The sequence below is a fragment of the Oculina patagonica genome, chromosome 4, assembly GCF_052425735.1.
Source record: "Oculina patagonica isolate OP01 chromosome 4, crgOcupat, whole genome shotgun sequence".
In the NCBI taxonomy this organism is placed as follows: Eukaryota; Metazoa; Cnidaria; class Anthozoa; order Scleractinia; family Oculinidae; genus Oculina; species Oculina patagonica.
The window spans coordinates 13,886,615-13,907,279 of NC_135761.1; the positions used below are offsets into that span (position 1 = coordinate 13,886,615).

The following is a 20,665-nucleotide window of genomic DNA, read 5'->3' on the forward strand; positions in this document are numbered from 1 at the left end:
GAAGTCGCTGGATGCAATATCTGTAGCTATCAGTAGCTGTTTATAGTTGTGCTCGACTTTAAAGAATTATAAACAAAACTTCACAACTCAGTGAGCAGAAGGTGTAGATTGTTTTGGTGATTCTTGTAAGAATTTAAATGCGATCGCCAATGCAAGGTTTTAATACAATGGCTTCGTTGGTATGGAGAAAGGGTTTAATTTATAGAAATGGGAAAACCCAACCGCTCGGATACACGAGAATGCTGACTAGTAGAGATAACATTAAATTTTCTTCAAACAGTAGTTGAACGCGATCGTCGATCGCGTGTTGTTCACGTTACCAAATGCGCGCACTTACGGCACTACATTATCATGAAACACTTACACATATCAAGAAACATACCTGGAACGGCATTCACAGACGTCCAAAGAGCAGTTGACGTCGTAGACAGCAATTACACTGGCTATACACTAGCACTGAGCAAGTTCAAAATGAAAGTGAAAGTTGCAAGACGCGGGGAACAGACCATCAGAGTGGATGACGTCATCTTCTTGTCTCCTTGGCAATATTCGAGGTGTCACGCAATTAATGTTATTTTGGCTTCTGCGCTTCCGGCTTCGACCTCACGCAACATGTCTCACGTTTCGCCGCTCGGGCAAAACAAGACAGCATGCTAGCAAGCTAAGTTACCTGGGAAGCAAATGGAGTTAGCGACGAACTGGGAAGCCCTTGAAGATCTAATCTTCTTCATTTCAGCACTTTTTATTTTTTTATCTTTCTCAAAGTTGACTTATATAAAGATGCTTATAAAACCAAATTGATTGCAAGGCTGGTACAACGGCAGGAGGGCAAGATCTATTGGCCAATAAATCTTGCCCTCCTGCCGTTGTAATCAATTTGGTTTTATAAGCACTTAGAGTGACGTCTGGTACGAGCATTTCTTGAACAAGAGATCTGGCAGCAGAAAAGTCAAGCAGTTTTTTTTTCTTCGTTGCGTGGTCCCCTGCATCCAAACTGTTTTTATATAAAGATGCTAGCAGCTGATCTGTTAGAGCTAGCGATATTCGACATAACAAGAGATTGGTTCAAAAAACAAAAATTCAGGTAAATCAGTCTAGGGGAATGCCTGCAAGTCGTACGGTGTGCTATATGACAGGAAGCTACAAATCGATAAACCGATAATATATAGATTTAGGCAAGCCTAAAAGCGGAGCTCCCCGGTTATATGCCCTTTACATTTTTTTTAGAATGATTTTTTATTTGTGTTATTTTCTTTATATATATTATGTATTGTTTTTCACCATGAACAACAGCACCAAATAAAAGTAAAAATAGTTGATCAATCAAAAGAGGATGATCATCTAGCAGTTTGTGCATAACCTCCCAAAGATATATAAACTCTCAAAGAGAAACTAGAACAAAGAACGCGTTGCTCTAGAAAATATCCATACACCGACCATAACTGGTATGTTATAGCTGTACATAGCATACAACTGGAAAGTTTTGCATGTAGCTTGTCCCAGCCCCCCCCCCCCCCCCCCCCTCAAACGGGGGCCCTATTGGAACAGTGACAGTATTATTTCCCGTTACTATAAATAACAACAAATAACTAATCTGTGAGACACACCCACAAAACAAAACAGCTGTGTTTAATGTTTTATTATTTAATGACTGAGTTCGGTTTTGGTGAAGTAAAAATTTGCCTATGAACAACATATATTTTATCAGTTATTATTGTATTGCAACATGTGAGATTAATTTAGAGATTGATGAACTGTGTATCTCATTATCATGATTACTGTTCTTCACAGTGTGGGCACTGGGAATTAAATGTTTGGGTAGGTAAAGCCTGCTGTTGAGCCAAGTGGCTCATCAGGCTGGAGCGTAACCAGGTTTCTGCAGCATTATTAAGTGGCTAGGAGTATTTCTACTCCCCCTGGATAAGATGCTAGTCCATCGCAGGGTTAACCTCCTCCCCCCCCCCCTCCCCCAGCAGTAAATAAGCCGGTACCCATTTATACACCTGGGTGAAGAGAAGAACTGTGATAGTAAAGTGTCTTGCCTAAGAACGCAACGTAGTGCCCGGGCCAGGTCTCGAACCCGGACCGCTCGATCCGGAGTCCAGCACAATAACCATTAGGTCACCAAACCTCCCACAAATGTTTGGGTAGCCAGATGATTTTTATATTGTGTTGTCAGAGATCCCTTAAGAAATACGTACATGGATGAGCCTTATCTGGCTCTATTTCATTAACTTTAAAATTACACCTGACCACATAAATTGTATTTCACACAGAGTACATAAGTATTAGTTGTACATGCAATGAAGAAATAATATATTCTGATTGTTCATTTATCTCTCTCTCTCTGTGTCTGCAACTCTCTGTGGAAATTCTGCTACTCGTGTTAACCCTGAAAAAGGGAAAATAACAGATACCATTTTGTTGATGATCATTGACATCAAATGAATATTTATAATTTTAATTGAATTTATTGAGAACATTATACAGATACATAAAAAAGAGAGTTATTTTTCCAATTTTTGCATGGGGCAGGGGATGTGTTGGGGGATACATGTATGTTTAGAACCAAAAAGTCCTTTCAGAGTGAGTGTGTCAGCAAAACCTTTTTTTACCTACTGAAGACACTAATAGTGCTATCAAAAAGACCCGGCACATGGCGAGGCTTTGATGAATGTTTTGGGGTGTGAAACACCGGCTTAATTCAAGAGTTCCCTACAAAATGATGTGTCTTTTGAGACTCTTATAATTATTTATCTCTGACAGGTGCTGTTGAAAGTACTGTGATTAAGTCCAGGAAAGCTTACATATTCTCCCTAAAACTTTTATCAGGGATGTAGCTAAGAAAACACTTAGCCGGTTCATCAACAAGCCCAGCTGGCTTTTCTGGCCTAAACAGCTCTAAAATGTTACTAAGTCTTTGTGTTCACGTAAAATTTCAGCTGAGTTTAAGTTCTATTTCTACATTTTCCTGGTACCACAACAAGACAATTTATGTTAAGTTAGGGCTTGAGCTTATTAGCTATTAAGGTTTAAGGTATTAGAACTGCTATAAGGTCAAAAATAAACCATACCTAAAAACTCGCTCTTTTCAAAGCTATTAATAAAGTTAACACAAATACAAGAGATGGGGGCTTCTTTTAGCTTAGAAGTGGAGAAAAAAAAGGCGAAAGTTGGTTGCTATAAGCGCCATTTTGCGATGTTAATGATTAGCGCTCTGCCATCCGAGTCGATATGACCTCGCGTTGACAGCAATATTACATGAATCGGCTTTACAACATGCGATCGTATCTACGCAGTTCGAGCGAAATTTTAGTAAAAGACGGCAAAATTCTTTCGTATTTCATCTTCAAATATAATTCGAAAGCATCGACTAAATCTATGCCTCTTTTAAAGCCTTTTAAAGCTCACAAAGAAGCTGTCTTGATATCCGACCCTCGCAGAGCCCAGAGAAGACGCAGCATGAGTTCCGTAACGCAATTGCGAAATTTGGCGTTGCTATGTGTATCATATTTGTTTACGCCGCCATGTTTTCTCCGACAGTAATCGGAAAAATCCGTATTTTTTCGTGCTTGTTCGTGTAGCAATCGTAACAATGCGGCCTTAAACACAAAGAACAGCGGTCTACCTCTGAGAATTCGTAGATACGTCATGTAGTTAACATATAGTGGGTTGACTAAATCCCATATAAAGAATACATAGGAGAGGATACACAGCACTAAACAGCTGTACATGGCCATACATAAGCTATACATGTCCCTACCTAGCCGTACATATCTATACACCGCTATACAAGGCCGTAAATAGTTCTACATAGCCCTACATAGCTCTACATAACCGTACATAGCCGTACATAGCCCTACATAACCCTACATAGCCCTACACAGCCCTACATAGCCCTACATAGCCCTACATAACCGTACATAGCCGTACATAGCGCTACATAGCCCTACATAGCCCTACATAGCCCTACATAGCCGTACATAGCCGTATATAGCCGTACATAGCCCTACATAGCCCTACACAGCCCTACATAGCCCTACATAGCCCTACATAGCCCTACATAGCACTACATAGCCCTACATAGCCCTACACAGCCCTACACAGCCCTACACAGCCCTACATAGCACTACATAGCCCTACATAGCCCTACATAGCCCTACATAGCCTTACATAGCCCTACATAGCCCTACATAGCACTACATAGCCCTACATAGCCCTACATAGCCCTACACAGCCCTACACAGCCCTACATAGCCCTACATAGCCCTACATAGCCGTACATAGCCGTACATAGCCCTACATAGCCCTACATAGCCCTACATAGCACTACATAGCCCTACATAGCCCTACATAGCCCTACATGGCCCTAAATAGCCCTACACAGCCCTACACAGCCCTACATAACCCTACATAGCCGTACATAGCCCTACATAGCCCTACATAGCCCTACACAGCCCTACACAGCCCTACACAGCCCTACATAGCCCTACATAGCCCTACATAGCCCTACATAACCGTACATAGCCCTACATAGCCCTACATAGCCCTACATAGCCCTACATAGCCGTACATAGCCCTACACAGCCCTACACAGCCCTACATAGTCCTACATAGCCCTTCATAGCCCTACATAGCCCTACACAGCCCTACATAGCCTTACATAGCCCTACATAACCCTACACAGCCCTACATAGCCCTACATAGCCCTACATAGCCCTACATAACCCTACATAGCCCTACATAGCCCTACATAGCCCTACATAGCCCTACATAGCCCTACATAACCCTACATAGCCCTACATAGCCCTACATAGCCCTACATAGCCCTACATAGCCCTACATAGCCGTACATAACCCTACATAGCCCTACATAGCCCTACATAGCCCTACATAGCCCTACATAGCCCTACATAACCCTACATAGCCCTACATAGCCCTACATAGCCCTACATAGCCCTACATAGCCGTACATAGCCCTACACAGCCCTACATAGCCCTACATAACCCTACATAGCCCTACATAGCCCTACATAGCCCTACACAGCCCTACATAGCCGTACATAGCCCTACACAGCCCTACATAGCCCTACATACACCACTTTCATAATGGCGGCCAATTTATTTATTCTTTTATATGTATGTTAATTAGCCCTACTGGCCTCGTCAGCATGTGAAAAATTCAAAAGAATTTTTACTCTAAAACGAGGCCAGTAGGGCTAATTAACATACATATAAAAGAATAAATAAATTGGCCGCCATTATGAAAGTGGTGTATAGCCCTACATAGCCCTACATAGCCCTACATAACTCTACATAGCCCTACATAGCCCTACATAGCCCTACATAGCCCTACATAGCCGTACATAGCCCTACATAGCCCTACATAGCCCTACATAGCCGTACATAGCCCTACATAGCCGTACCTAGCCGTACATAGCCGTACATAACCCTACATAGCCCTACATAGCCGTACATATCCCTACATAGCCCTACATAGCCCTACATAGCCCTACACAGCCCTACATAGCCGTACATAGCCCTACACAGCCCTACATAGCCCTACATAGCCCTACATAGCCCTACATAACCCTACATAGCCCTACATAGCCCTACATAGCCCTACACAGCCCTACATAGCCCTACATAGCCCTACATAGCCCTACATAGCCCTACATAGCCGTACATAGCCCTACATAGCCCTACATAGCCCTACATAGCCGTACATAGCCCTACATAGCCGTACCTAGCCGTACATAGCCGTACATAACCCTACATAGCCCTACATAGCCGTACATATCCCTACATAGCCGTACATAGCCCTACATAGCCGTACATAACCCTACATAACCCTACATAGCCCTACATAGCCCTACATAGCCCTACATAGCCCTACATAGCCCTACATAGCCGTACATAGCCGTACATAGCCCTACACAGCCCTACACAGCCCTACATAGCCCTACATAGCCGTACATAGCCCTACATACTACATAGCCCTACATAGCCGTACATAGCCGTACATAGCCGTACATAGCCGTACATAACCTTACACAGCCCTACATAGCCGTACATAGCCGTACATAGCCGTACATAGCCCAACATAGCCGTACATAGCCGTACATAACCCTACACAGCACTTCATAGCCGTACATAGCCGTACATAGCCGTACATAGCCCTACATAGCCCTACATAGCTATACATAGCCGTACATAGCCGTACATATCTATACATAGCTAACCGTTCCATTAAAGTTACGACCCAAATTTTAATTTTAATTTTCATAATATGTTTTGACTTAACATACATTCAGTTGATTGAGCATCCGCTGTTTACCGCTGTTTGTTTCATGTAGGGCTATGTAGGGCTATGTAGGACTATGTACAGCCATGTAGGGCTATGTACGGCTATGTAGGGCTATGTAGGGCTATGTAGGGCTATGTAGGGCTATGTAGGGTTATGTACGGTTATGTAGGGCTATGTAGGGCTATGTAGGACTATGTACGGCTATGTAGGGCTATGTACGACTATGTAGGGCTATGTAGGGCTATGTACGGTTATGTAGGGCTATGTACGGCTATGGACGGTTATGTAGGGCTATGTAGGGCTATGTAGGGCTATGTAGGGCTATGTAGGGCTAAGTAGGGCTATGTAGGGCTATGTAGGGCTATGTAGGGCTATGTAGGGCTATGTACGGTTATGTAGGGCTATGTAGGACTATGTAGGGCTATGTAGGGCTATGTAGGGCTATGTAGGGCTATGTAGGGCTATGTAGGGCTATGTAGGGCTATGTACGGTTATGTAGGGCTATGTAGGGCTATGTAGGGCTAAGTAGGGCTATGTACGGTTATGTAGGGCTATGTAGGGCTATGTAGGACTATGTACGGCTATGTAGGGCTATGTACGGCTATGTAGGGCTATGTAGGGCTATGTACGGCTATGTAGGGCTATGTAGGGCTATTTACGGTTATGTAGGGCTATGTAGGGCTATGTAGGACTATGTAGGGCTATGTAGGGCTATGTATGGCTATGTAGGGCTATGTAGGGCTATGTACGGCTATGTAGGGCTATGTAGGGCTATGTACGGTTATGTAGGGCTATGTACGGCTATGTACGGCTATGTACGGCTATGTAGGGCTATGTACGGCTATGTACGGTTATGTAGGGCTATGTACGGCTATGGACGGTTATGTAGGGCTATGTAGGGCTATGTAGGGCTATGTAGGGCTATGTAGGGCTAAGTAGGGCTATGTAGGGCTATGTAGGGCTATGTAGGGCTATGTAGGGCTAAGTAGGGCTATGTAGGGCTATGTAGGGCTATGTACGGCTATGTAGGGCTATGTAGGGCTATGTACGGTTATGTAGGGCTATGTAGGGCTATGTAGGGCTAAGTAGGGCTATGTAGGGCTATGTAGGGCTATGTAGGGCTATGTACGGCTATGTAGGGCTATGTAGGGCTATGTAGGGCTATGTACGGTTATGTAGGGCTATGTAGGGCTATGTAGGGCTAAGTAGGGCTATTTAGGGCTATGTAGGGCTATGTAGGGCTATGTAGGGCTATTTACGGTTATGTAGGGCTATGTAGGGCTATGTAGGACTATGTACGGCTATGTAGGGCTATGTATGGCTATGTAGGGCTATGTAGGGCTATGTACGGCTATGTAGGGCTATGTAGGGCTATGTACGGTTATGTAGGGCTATGTAGGGCTATGTACGGCTATGTACGGCTATGTAGGGCTATGTAGGGCTATGTACGGTTATGTAGGGCTATGTAGGGCTATGTAGGACTATGTACGGCTATGTAGGGCTATGTAGGACTATGTACGGCTATGTAGGGCTATGTACGGCTATGTAGGGCTATGTAGGGCTATGTACGGTTATGTAGGGCTATGTAGGGCTATGTAGGACTATGTACGGCTATGTAGGGCTATGTAAGGCTATGTAGGGCTATGTACGGTTATGTACGGTTATGTACGGCTATGTAGGGCTATGTAGGGCTATTTAGGGCTATGTAGGGCTATGTAGGGCTATGTACGGTTATGTAGGGCTATGTAGGGCTATGTAGGGCTATTTAGGGCTATGTAGGGCTATGTAGGGCTATGTACGGCTATGTAGGGCTATGTAGGACTATGTACGGTTATGTAGGGCTATGTAGGGCTATGTACGGCTATGTAGGGCTATTTATAGCCGTATATAGCTATGTATAGCCGTGTATAGCTACGTAGGGCTCTGTATCCCCTCTATTAATTTCCCTATATAGAATTTAGTCAAACCACTATATGATGACTACACTACGTACTTACCTGAGAATTCAATATGGCGTCGAAAAAAACAGAGCGTCGAACGCACATTTCGCTGCTTACATTCGCTAATTTCGCCGCTATAACAGACCGCCTCGAAAGGTACTTGCAATTTAAAGGTGTAGAATTGTCAGAACTCGGTGAAATTTGCACTGTTTATTTGTGTAATGTCGAGGAAACTGTGTGTGAATACCCGGAGCGGCCCAGACATTTTTCACAAAATTATGGCTGTTCAAAGTTGAGGCACACATAAAAATAACTAGAATGCTCTATCTCCAGAAGTAAATGCTGGCATACTCCGGGTATTTGTAGGTAATTAAACGTTTCTATCATAAATCGGCTCCAGTTGAAATTATCTCTGTATCTTTTAAAGGAAAGCCGTAAATCGGCAATCTTTAATTTTATGAGCCTGCGATTTAACCGCGAATTCACACCTAAGGTGTGAAAATTGACACCTCGTATATCATTTTCCTGAATGTCCAGGTCTTGTTAAATAAGCCTATGTAACTTTTATTTTGAAAAATGATTTAATGTTTGAGTTATTAATTTTCAAATTGGACATGTTTATAGCAGTTCTACTACCTTAATAAGGTATTAACAAAAGGAATTCAAACACAACAGGTCAATTTGCACTTCTCCCACAAAATCATTACAAGTATTCCGGTATTTTGTCGGGTCAGGTAGCAGATCTTGTTGGTTCTTTGCCCTCATACCCCTCCTCCACGGTGGGGGAGGGGTGCATTGTAGGAACAACGAAAACATTTTACTTGAACAATAAAAACATTTTATGTACATGTGCTGTTACATATAAATTGTGTATATTAAATTCCTCAATTGAACGAGGATTTTAGGGAAATATACAATGTAAACTTACCAAGGGGTTAAAACGCATACCATTTTTCACACCCAAAAGTTTTACACTTGAAAAACAAGTTTCATGCACTAATGTGTCATGGAGCTTCTTTAATATCTAGCTAAAGAAAGGTATAAGCTGACACTTATGTAATTGTGACCAGGTTCACGAAAACGTGACATTGCATTTTTAGTATAAATTTAGAATTACAGTTTAGTAGAAACTATTTCCTTTCTTCACCAAATCAACCCACATAATCTAACCACACAGGATTTACATCATGAATTTCCTATATGTCACACCACCACACCTTTTATTAGAATCATAAGAATTTCCTTCTATTGTTTGCTTCCTTATAAAAGAAGTGCAGTTAGTTAGTTTAATTCAGTAGTTCAAAGTGTTCAAGACCTGCACTTACAAGCTGAGGACCCCTTGGTCAAGTACAGTACTATTCCTTGTGACCTAAGTCAGTGATTCATTTCACTCAGGATTTTGGTATGTCACGTTTGACCTTGTTATTATGTTTACAGTTTAGGTTTACTAGTTCAATACTACAGTCAACATGTACTTATCTTAAGCCAATTGTCTAGTCTTTGTTTGAATCCTCTGTTGATTCATATCCAAATTGTATCCAGAAGAACATTGCATATGTAGTTTCCAAAACATTATATCTACATGAAACTCATTTTGTTACACAATACTGCAAGAGTTCATTGTTGAAATTAGATATTTCACTGTTAGTCTAGCTTTGTTTAATCCAGCTATGACGACAGATGTTGTCCTGTCACAAAGTAACAAGTTTACAGTTTTTCTTAGTTTTGTGTCAATTAAGAATCATTTAAATCGCCATCAAGATTAGTTTATTTCACTGTTTTGCTATGTTGAGCTATTATTCGGTATATAACACTTGTTTTTAGTTAATTCACATTTAGTTCTAAGAATAGCTCTCTAATAAGTGTCAGTTTTATTTCTAGATAAGAGGATTAATATTTTACTTAGTGTCATGCAATGTTTATTGTTTTGTCATGCAATACTTTGTAGGAATTTAGTGAATGATCATTTGCAAGACTCTAGTTGTACTATTATTTCTGTATTATATTTTGATTATTGTAATATTTTTAGTGATTTGTTATTGTAATTTATTCTTTTCAGTTTGCAATCACCCTTTTTTCTTTTTGTAATCTGTATTCCTGCATAAATAAATTTTATTGTGGCTATAAGTCTGATTCGTTGTTCACTAACAACACCAGAACCTGCCTCGGTCACATAATGATTACCTGCATCACCAATTTCACTAACTGCACCCCTTGACTGTTTTCCCTGCACTGAAAACAAAATTTATACATATCAAAAACCTGTAAAATTCTTAACTTGCATCCTGGCAAAAAGTATGGAAATCCTAACAGCAAGTTTTAGAAAGACAACAGATTTACCAAAATAAATGATAACTTCAAACTGCATCTTACACCCTCCATAAATACTTCTCACTGAAATTGACCTCAAAAAACTTGTTGTACATGTAAATAAATAATACATGTATGTATTATTTACTTTTAATTATATAATCCTCGAGTCATCGCAGACAGGCCCATTTTGAACTTATTTTTTTCACGATCAAAAACTAATCCTACTTCTCTTGTAGAAAAAAAATTGGCAAAAATATTTGATTTAGTCACTGCTTTAAGTTGGAAAACTTTGAAAGGCTTAAAGAATTGTACGAGTCATGTGCAACCTTCCAGAAAGCAATGCTCATAGCCACAGGGCTAAAAAAGTACCCTCTGATTATCTGGGGCAAGTAGATTTTTCTGTCAAGCAATTAATTTTTCGTGCCTGTTTGCGTAATTTAGGTTAAAAGGCCCAGGCAAGTCGTCTACATGTAAATTATACAGTCACAAGTTTACTAAGAAACATAATCATGCACAGTCCTAGGCAAGCAAAATTTGAGAGCTGCTTGTTAACCACAGGGCAATCTGGAATTTATTTTTTTCCAAGCCCTTATCCTACATTATAACTTCAGGATCAGCTTGGTTGTTATAACTTAAGAAAATTTCATGATCTTTCGCATAACATTTTAGAATCTGTGCTATATTCTTTTATGTACCATATTTATTCGATTAAACGCCACGGCGTTTATTTAATTTTTCGTGATTCGAGTGCGGCGTTTATTAGAGGAAAGTGTTTATAAGAGGGCGGCGTTCATTTAAAATTCAATTTATTTCTTGTAAACAATAGTATGGTAACTGAACATTTAAATTTAAAAAAAAAACAACAGAAACATGTTTTAGTGCATGCCTGAAAAGTCAATTTCAATACCTTAAAACCTTGTTACAATCAAGAAAAATATTTTTTTTGGCCTGCTCAAGCTTGATTATTACTGCATTTGCTTTCCGAGTCTGTTAATCGAATGAATGCTGCATCATCATGATGCAGCGTTTATTTGAGGGCGACGTTTATTAATATTTCTGTTCTAATATGTAGCGCTCATTCGAGGGAGGCGTTTAATCGATTAAATACGGTAAGTTATAAAAATATGAAAAAACTAATCAATTTATTCTGAGAAAGGCTGTAAAATCAGATAAGAAATACAAAACTTTCACAGAACGTTTTCACTCAAAACATTCATATGATAAAAATATAAAAACTAAAATAAGGAAGACTACGCAAAGTTCTCAGTGAAAAATAACAGAGGTCATGGAGAAACTATATTTCGCTAAGACTCTCAGCTAGCAATGTCCCCTATACAGTATGGGGCCCAGTTCTCGGCCGGGTCCAGTTCTCGGCCACTTTGTGTTCAACGCGTTTTTCACGCCTCAGTTGAATTAAAACAAAAAGTTATTTACATCCAGCGATAGATTTACATTTGCGATAGACTGATTCTTGTGCTCTAAGTATCGTTAGTTTGATCCTTCAACACGCTATAGAAAGCTCACACGTCGAGTTTACGCGGAGGTAGGTTAATTTGTTTTCCCGAAATCTTGTTTGTTTACGGCTCCTTGAAATTCTTGGATGCAGTTAAATTCGTATTTTATCTGAAAGCCCCAACCAAAAGAGCTAATTTTTTTGCATGTGAAACGTAAAATAATTCAGCTTTCTGCTTAAGTTAACTTTTCATTGATTATTTGTACAGTCAACTCTCGTTATAGCGGACACGCTCGGGACTTCGTTTAGTGTCCGTAATAGCGAGAGTCCGTAATAGCGGGGTGTGAGGAAAAAATGGCGTTAACATAGGTTAAATAGTATGGGCTATGACGAGCTTATCGACAGTTGTGTAGTGGTTAGGTATGTAGAATGACAATGGATGAGGGTTTGAGGGTTGATCTCTCCAAAGGAGTCGTCTGGAAGAAAAGGGCGCTAGCTGAGATGAAAAAGCAAAGTCTGGTGTACAGCTACTGAAGCAATTGATGCAAAAATAATTATTTCAGAAGACTTCTGAAGTGTGTTTCGACAAATAGTATTCAACACACTGCAATTTTCCGTATTAATGTTATGTGAGAAGTTCATAGTGTCCGCTTTATCGAGAGTCAAAACAATAAAATTGTTCTTTTGGTACCACGAAGGTGTCCGTAATTCCGTAATAGCGAGAGTCCGTAATAGCGGGAGTCATTTCCAGTCAAACCTCTATAACTTTCGCCGGGGATCTGAATTTTGTCCGTAATATCGAGCGTCCGCAATAACGGGTTGTCCGCAAGGCGAGAGTTGACTGTATTTTGTTGGTCTTAATTTACTTCGGAATTTTTCCGTGCGACTTTTGCGTATTTGCCAGTTCTCGGCCACCCTGCTCGCTATCACAGCTTAGCGCTTGGTTTTTAATATAATTTCATCTACTGCAGCCAGAATAAAAGAAAGAAATGTTTTAAAAATAAAGTTCAATTAAATCTCTAAGTTTTGAGCTAACTCTTGTCTTGTTTATTATTTCTACAACACCTAACTCTTTCAAGACCCTTCCACTGCAAAGTAAACCATCTAAATGCATTGGTCACACAACACAATTCTGCGGTTTTGCAAGAACCTGCAAAAAGCCTCATAAAAATAATTTGCGATCGATATAACATAAATAAGTTTACAGAGTGATTTTATGACTGTGAAAATTAATTGAGCCTTTTTATACGGAAATTACGCATAAGCTTTTTGGTGGCCGAGAACTGGGCCGCGTGGCCGAGAACTGGGCCCACAAAAGGAGATTTTATTTTTATTATTGTTCGGGATAATTAATTATTAACCGGTCGATAGCTTTACACCAAAAAGCTGAATAATGTAGAAAGCTCTGGGAGAAATTTCAAGTTTCTTTGGTTATTCTGAGAAAAGAAATACTAGTTTACGTCTATAGTGGCCGAGAACTGGGCCCCATACTGTATTGCATCTGACTCGACCACATTCTTACAAATTTTCATGTAAATTTTGTTCTCTACTTGTTCTGTACTCTTTCCAACGTTTAAAAGTGGTGTGTTCTTCCTACTTCGGTGATTTAACTACAGAATAAACAAATTAACGCGGATAGGAAAAACCAGAAGTAAGGTATGCTTTGAATACAACTCGTATTTAAGACAAAACGAATTTCAGTTCATTAAGTCTATGTCCTTGTTTGACATACCGGTACACGACTGAGAGCTAGAACCCAGCTTCGTTTAAAAATGATGTACAGTGTATTAGGTTGAATGCTGGTTAATCTAAATACCAAAGACTTTTCTAATCTGTTAAAAAATGAACATCAATAGCTCACCTTGTTTTCGTAAAGGAATGTTGTCTTTGACCGTCTTTGCTTCAAACTCACCAAGAAGCTTGGAAGATTTTCCATTTCGATCGGCCACAATCTTTACTCCTCTACTAACTATGGTTGTCATCGCGGGTGAAACGAGGAATATATCCAAAAATAATGTATCTGTAATAAACTGTCTTTAAAACTGAGTTCTTCGTGTGCTTTTCAATCGAGGAGTCTTCATGCTTAGTAGTGAACTCATGCGTACGCTTGGTAAATCGGCATGCTGTGAGATTGTTTCCTGACTTTTCACACAGCGGACTTCCTCAAGTTAGTCTCCCCTTCATGTAATTCTAACATTGTCAACAAGAGCTAAGAATGATTTTTTTTCCTCGCGTTTAAAACTTCCTACTATATAAAGCTTAGCTGAGTAGAAATCGTTTTTAAAAAACTTTTTTGCTGAGGCCTTGATAGTAATGATTTTTCCCGCCAAAAGACGCGGGTACGCGGGTTGCCACCGGAGCCTAGCTCGTTCCCAGGCCTAATCCGTGCGTACAGACGTACGTACGCGACAACCAAAATTTCTCGGTTCGATAGGATACCATTTGCCCTGTCTGTTCCCTTGTACCCGCATGTTACCAATGGAGCTACGCTACGCGCCTTCGGCGCGTGGAGCTCCGCTAAAAAACTATTGGATTACAGGATAGATTCTGGTCCACTGATTACAATGCTAACGATCGAGCGATCGCCTGGACAGAAAAAGAGATTTTACAAGCCTTATAACATAGAGGGCTAATTACTGAACGCTGATTGGCTGAGACAGAGGGCATTTTTACTTAATTTTGGTAATTGCCCCGGGCAAAATTACTTGATCCTGATTGGACAAACAGGAAAATTGCTCGTTTCTGATTGGCTGAGCGCGCTGCACTTCGTTGGCTTCAAGACGGCGGGATTTTCAGCAGAATTTTCAAACACAGCGCTCGCTTGTACATCGGTCTTTTCGAAATTTGACTTCAGTTTCCGCAGATATGTGATGAAAATGGAATGGAAACGGGGTGATAACTTGAAACGAAGATCCGAAAGCTGAAACAGAAGATTATTACAGTTGAGAACGGTACAAAAATTGCATCAGACACTTGCGAGTGTGCGACGATTCATTCTTAGCGGCCGGCTACTGACATCTCTGTTTCACTTCTGTCATCTCGAAGACTCATCACCAGCAACCCAGGATATAAAGGAGGACATATATAGTTTGTTCTGTGAAAGAAGGTCACATTTACTGGACAAGTTACTTCTACAAGTTTGTTTGGGGTCGTCGTTTGCTGTTATCTATGTCGACGAGGACTGACATTTGAAGCCGCTCGTAGAGGAAGGCTTCAAAACGTGCAAACAGGTGAATAAAATTAAGCTTACGTTTATATTGAGTGTTCGCTTGTTCAGTTGTTAATAGCTTTTTTATTATTTTCACGACTTTCATACCTTTCATTGCATACTACTGTTAGCGTTAGTCTCTTCCGAACGTCAAGATTTGCTCGATTATGAGGAACGTTTTCGTTTCGCAAGCCAAATTAAGCTTCGCGCTGTACATAACTTAAGTTATTATTAGCATCGACAATTTTCAGAAAATTTTACCCGCTATGTCATAAACAAGTAATCACATGTTTCCTCGTAAAATTAAGGATTAATATCACTTGTGTTTTCAGAAGTTTAGAAATTGCCCTCGTCGCTTCGCGACTCTGGCAATTTCTACAACTTCTGAAAACACGCGTGTTATTAATCCTTAATTTTACTCGGCCCCATGCGTAGGCTTTTGTACATTATGCTAGCATTTTTTCGAGCATTTTAGTGAGGCAAAAGCATTGAGCATTATGAGCATTTTAGTGGCATATTCCCGGAAAATTTATTTTTTCCGAGAAAATAAAAAAGAAATTGATTATTTTTAGAGAAAATGAAGACTAAAACTCAAAATTCAACAATAAAATAACTTTCTAGAGATAGTCACCTACTTTCTTAACATGTTTTTTTGGCTGTATTTATGAACTTGTATGCGTGTTTGTTGTTACTTGCAACACTTGAACGATTTTGTAAGTGTTAATAGTTAACATTATGTTAAAAATTTTGAAATTAATTAAAAAAACGTTTGCATAATGAGCATTATCCGAGCATTTTAGTGACTTTTTTGGGGGAAACCGAGCATTTTAGTGGGAAAAATGGAGCATTTTAGTGGGGAAAGAAAAGCATAATGTACAAAAGCCTACCCATGCGATTACCTATACTTATTATCTCATAATTCCTCGCGAAGCGAGGCCGAAGGCCGAGCGTAGCGGGGTGTATAATTTTGTCCCTCAAAGGGATCAGGCGGGATGAAATCTCGTGTGGAGTTTACGGTCATATATATTTCTATATTATATATATTTGTGAGCTTGGTGTGTGGCGGAAATGACGTCACACCGCCGCGCGCTGGTGGCCTAATGGTAAGGCGTCGAACTTGAAATCAGATCTTCGGACCTGAGGTCGGGGGTTCGAATCTGGCTAGGGTTTTTTTTTTTCTTTTTTTTTTCTTTTTTTTTGTGGGTTCGAATTCTGAGCCTTTCATTTTTTATCGTTTTTCTTTTCGGATTAAAATAACATTGATTTCCACATAATACTCCCTCAACGCCTATTCAGGCTATAAACCTTTCATCGCCATCAGGGGCGCTCGGGCGGAGGCTTCGAATCCTCCTGCCGTTCGTTCTTCGTTCGTTCTTCGTTCTTCGTTCCGGGATCGCTGACGAAAACCCATTTTCTGACATTTTCAACCAGCACAACCAGTGGGTGGGACCCCGGGGTTTTCCCTTATATTAGCTTTCTAGGCAGCGCCAAAGGTTATACTTTTCGTGATGTTTCGGTCTGAAATAGAGTATAGATTTTAGCAACTTTGGTATGAAATGGGGAAGGTGAGCAGGTGAGGTTTATGCACTCTAGTCGGTCATTTGATATAATTCTTGGAAGTAACTATTTTCTTAGAACATTTGACAAAAGAAAGTCAGGAGAGCACGCAAAATATGAGACGTTGTCAATATTACACTGAAGTATTTTGCTTTACACTTTAGTTCCCCATTTTGGACCACGATGATAAAAAAATGTTTATATAGGTCGGAAATACAGACCGAACACAGTGAGGTCTGTACTCGCCACCAAGGTCAAGATTTTCTCATCCAGACCGACTAAACCCGGTTAATAAGATATTTATCATTTGGCCAAGACGGAAAACTGCTCATTGGACAAAGGAAGGTCAAGCTCTCTGTCAGGTATGTTTTCAATTTCTCTAGCCTATTTCATTGTGTGACAAATTACAGGCGTTGAGTCGCTTTTGTATATATGATAATCATGTTGACTGCTTTTCGGCATCTGGCTTTGCAAATTCTTCGCAATTTCGTCCCCACTTATTGGATGCCAGCATTTTGCGCTGAACTTTAAAATTTGCCAAAGTTTGCTCGTTCTCTGTACCTTTTTTCTTGTCAGGTCTTTTGGCACTTCCATTCGGTGGCAGTCAATGTTTTTGTATACTTTCGCGGTCAATATCGTTTTTAGCAAATCAAATTCGCAAATTCGGCAGTTCCCAGTCCTTGTGAGACGCGGCCATATAATACTAAATTACTAAATGTTCATGCAAACCGAAGCAGTTCCTGACTAGAAGCTGGACCTGGTCTGAAATATGTTTACCTACCTTTATAATAGAGCTAATCAGTAAGAGGCAATTGAAATCTAACCTTTATAACGGATTTTCAGATTTTCAGATTTTCATTATCTCACACTATTTACAAAAATCGTACACTGTTACACACTATTTACAAAAATGCATTAGTTAATTAAGGAAAATATAACAATAATAAGAACCAAACTAAAATGTGCTCAGTGACCAAAGAAGCAAATGCTATCGTGTTGGTCACTGACACGTTCAAAAAACAGACAAGACACATCAATAACTAGAAACAGTAAGAAATAAAAAGTACAATGTGAATATCAAAAGTATACAAAATACGTCGTGTGATAATAGGCAGAAACACGGAGTTATAAATGTATATCTTTCTTTATTAAGACAATCTGTTCCGTTCCGAACATTAATTAACTGTTAAGATGTAGTTACTCGAACTCAACGAAGAGAAACTTAAGCCTATAGTGAATTGAAAGGAGTGCTATTAAGTAAAAACCCTTTAGAGAATCTGAATAAGAATCTGTAAAGGCTCTATTAGCCCCAAACCTCTCAACGTCCCCACTTTATTCTAGCAAGTAAGGCCACCACCCCCGTATTACAGTGGAATAAACAGGGAGGCCCCGCCCAAAAGGGGTACCTTTTACAGGCTGTAGGTATACAAAAGGGTAGGGATTTTACGAGTTCAAGTATACAAAAGGGCAGAGAAAACTGTTATTTAGGTATTATTTAAAAGGACCTTAAAATAGTTTAAGCAAAATAGCAAAATAGTTTAAGCAGACCCACCAAAGGTCGGGTCAGCTAAGGGATTATTCAAGTGAAAATTAAGGTAAAAAAAGATGTAGTAATACTTCTGTAGATATGTGAAGGGGCGCTATCTGCTTTCGGAGGTATACGAAAGGGTTTCCTTTTCTGCCGAATTTGGTAAAAATGGTATGTAAAAAGATAAGGGTACCTTGGGGTGAATCCTCTCCGAATAAAAAATTTCCCCAGGGGAAAAGGGCCTGCCTGCCCTTTGAGCGTCTCTGGATCTGCAGCAACCCCAGGGACCTAGACAGAGGTTAGAAGTTGGATGACTAGTTAATATCAGCAATATCTCCCCCCCCCCCCTGTGGGTTACCTCTGTGGGTTACCTCTGTGGGTTAAATCACTAGCTGATGTGGGAAAAATAAACCCGACAATGAAACCTGACATGTATTAATTTTAGATAAGGAGGGAAAGGGTGATTTTATAAGTAAAGCCAGTCTGAATGCATTTCATGCACTTTCATGAGTTTTTCACTTGGAAAATCAATGAACGTAACGCAGGAGAATCTGTTTCACTTTTGTACAAGATTTATTTTAGTAATCAAGGTTAAAATAAAAGCAAAAACTAAGCAATGCTATTTTTAGGCTAAGAAAAAAGGTATTCAATAGTCAAAATCACCTGTGTAAACACTTTAATAGTTAAGTTATGATCTTATCTTAACCAGTTGATAAAAATGGAACTGTATCAAGGTGGCTATGAACCACTGAACTCGGAAAATAAATTTATAAGACAAGAATCGAAAACTGTAAACTGACAAATAAAGAGTTCACTTCACTCAGCTCAATACATCCAAAAAAGAAAAAACACCATGTCTGCTTATCGACAGCAGGCTGAAAGGCCGAATTCATCATCATCATTTATTAGCCACTTTTGAAATGAAATATTACAACAATAACTATGGTAGGTTGAGCGAGGAGACCTCCAGGAAACCACCACGTTTATAGGGGAGGCCACCTCAGTTAGCAATATGTTAGTAATTTCGCTGTGAATGTGCAGCTAGGTCAATTAAGACTCATTTCATTAAAAATTCAATTATTTTTTTTCTTAAAAGTATAAAAGCTTGTCGAACCAGTGATCGATTCTGGGAGGGAATCCCAAATTTTAGTACCCTGATGAAGTATTGTAAACTGCTTGAGATTAGAACGACAGTGATGTGGTCAATAACATTTGGCTATTCTTGTGTCATAACTGTGTATTTGACAACCTGTAGGAAACAAACTGAGAAACATCGGAAGCAATATATCGGTTATGATAATAAAACATAAATTTGGCTATCTGCAATGCATTGACTTGGAAGATATCTAAGATGCCCAGTTTAGCAAACCCTGCGCCGTCCGTTGTAAGTTTCTTTCTTTCCTGCTTTCTTTTTCCTTTTTGTTTTTTTCTTTTTTTTAAACGCACGTGTTTAAATCATTTCGCTTTAAACGTCATTTATCGTATACTACCGTAATGCACAGCTATCTGGAAATTTGGAATACAAAATGAAGAAGGCAAGACCAAGAAGTGATATTATTGCAAAAACTAATTTTGGTTTATTTCAAGAAAACTGATATTAGTACATACTTCGGCTCTATTACAAGAAGTCAATGTACGTTACCAGGGAAACAGGTCTAAAAAATCTTGCACGAATTGCGTGCCTATGATAACAGGAAACGGGCGGGTGAAGGAGTGCTTGTGAAATGAGTTTATTAAAACAGAAATGAAGTAACAGGAGTAATTAATGATCATTTTATTCAAACTAAATATCTGGGCAGGCAAAAGAACTGACATTTCAAGCACATAATTTTCTTGATTAATTTTTTACTTGTCAATAACGTGAAAATCATGAAACAGTTCGAGGAAAATAACAACGGTTACTCCACAAAAAACGGCAGCAGATATGAAATGTCACAAAAAAAAGGAAACATTTTCTGTTCTTAATGAAGTTAAGCGTTCAGTGCTTTGAGCTTTAATTGAACTGAATAAAAACGCGGCGGGTAAGTTGATGTAACATAACGGTATTTGCTGGCACGTTTTAGGCCCGTTGAAAAAGGTTTTTTATCAGACTTTTGCAGATTAAAGTTGTTTAAGGCAAACGGATTGAATTCACTTTTGTATCAGTAAACATTTCTTCACATTCACCTCGAAACTTTTACAAAACATCAACAAAGCAAACGAGAAGTGAACCAGAACATATTAAATACCATTATTCTATATTTGGAAGTTAAGCCAATCCTAAACTCTTAAAAAACGAATAGTTTCGAAGTTGCTAAATTTTGCAAACACGTGACGTATTTAATACGCTAAAATGTCTCAAATGCGGACAATTTCAGCG

The 20,665-nt window shown here is 39.6% G+C and overlaps 2 protein-coding genes and 1 long non-coding RNA gene across 3 annotated transcripts in view; all 3 read right to left on the minus strand.

Moving 5' to 3' along the window:
• LOC144648164 (uncharacterized) overlaps positions 1–20,665 on the minus strand; it is a 148,685-nt gene that overhangs the window by 74,271 nt on the left and 53,749 nt on the right. The window lies entirely within an intron of this gene.
• LOC144651416 (uncharacterized) overlaps positions 1–20,665 on the minus strand; it is a 146,910-nt gene that overhangs the window by 32,462 nt on the left and 93,783 nt on the right. The window lies entirely within an intron of this gene.
• On the minus strand, positions 1,625–14,296 carry LOC144651557 (uncharacterized). Its single transcript, XR_013570332.1, has 3 exons — positions 13,875–14,296; positions 10,432–10,479; positions 1,625–2,392 (listed from the first exon to the last, which is right to left on the minus strand). It is a non-coding gene; the product is annotated as an uncharacterized LOC144651557 (long non-coding RNA).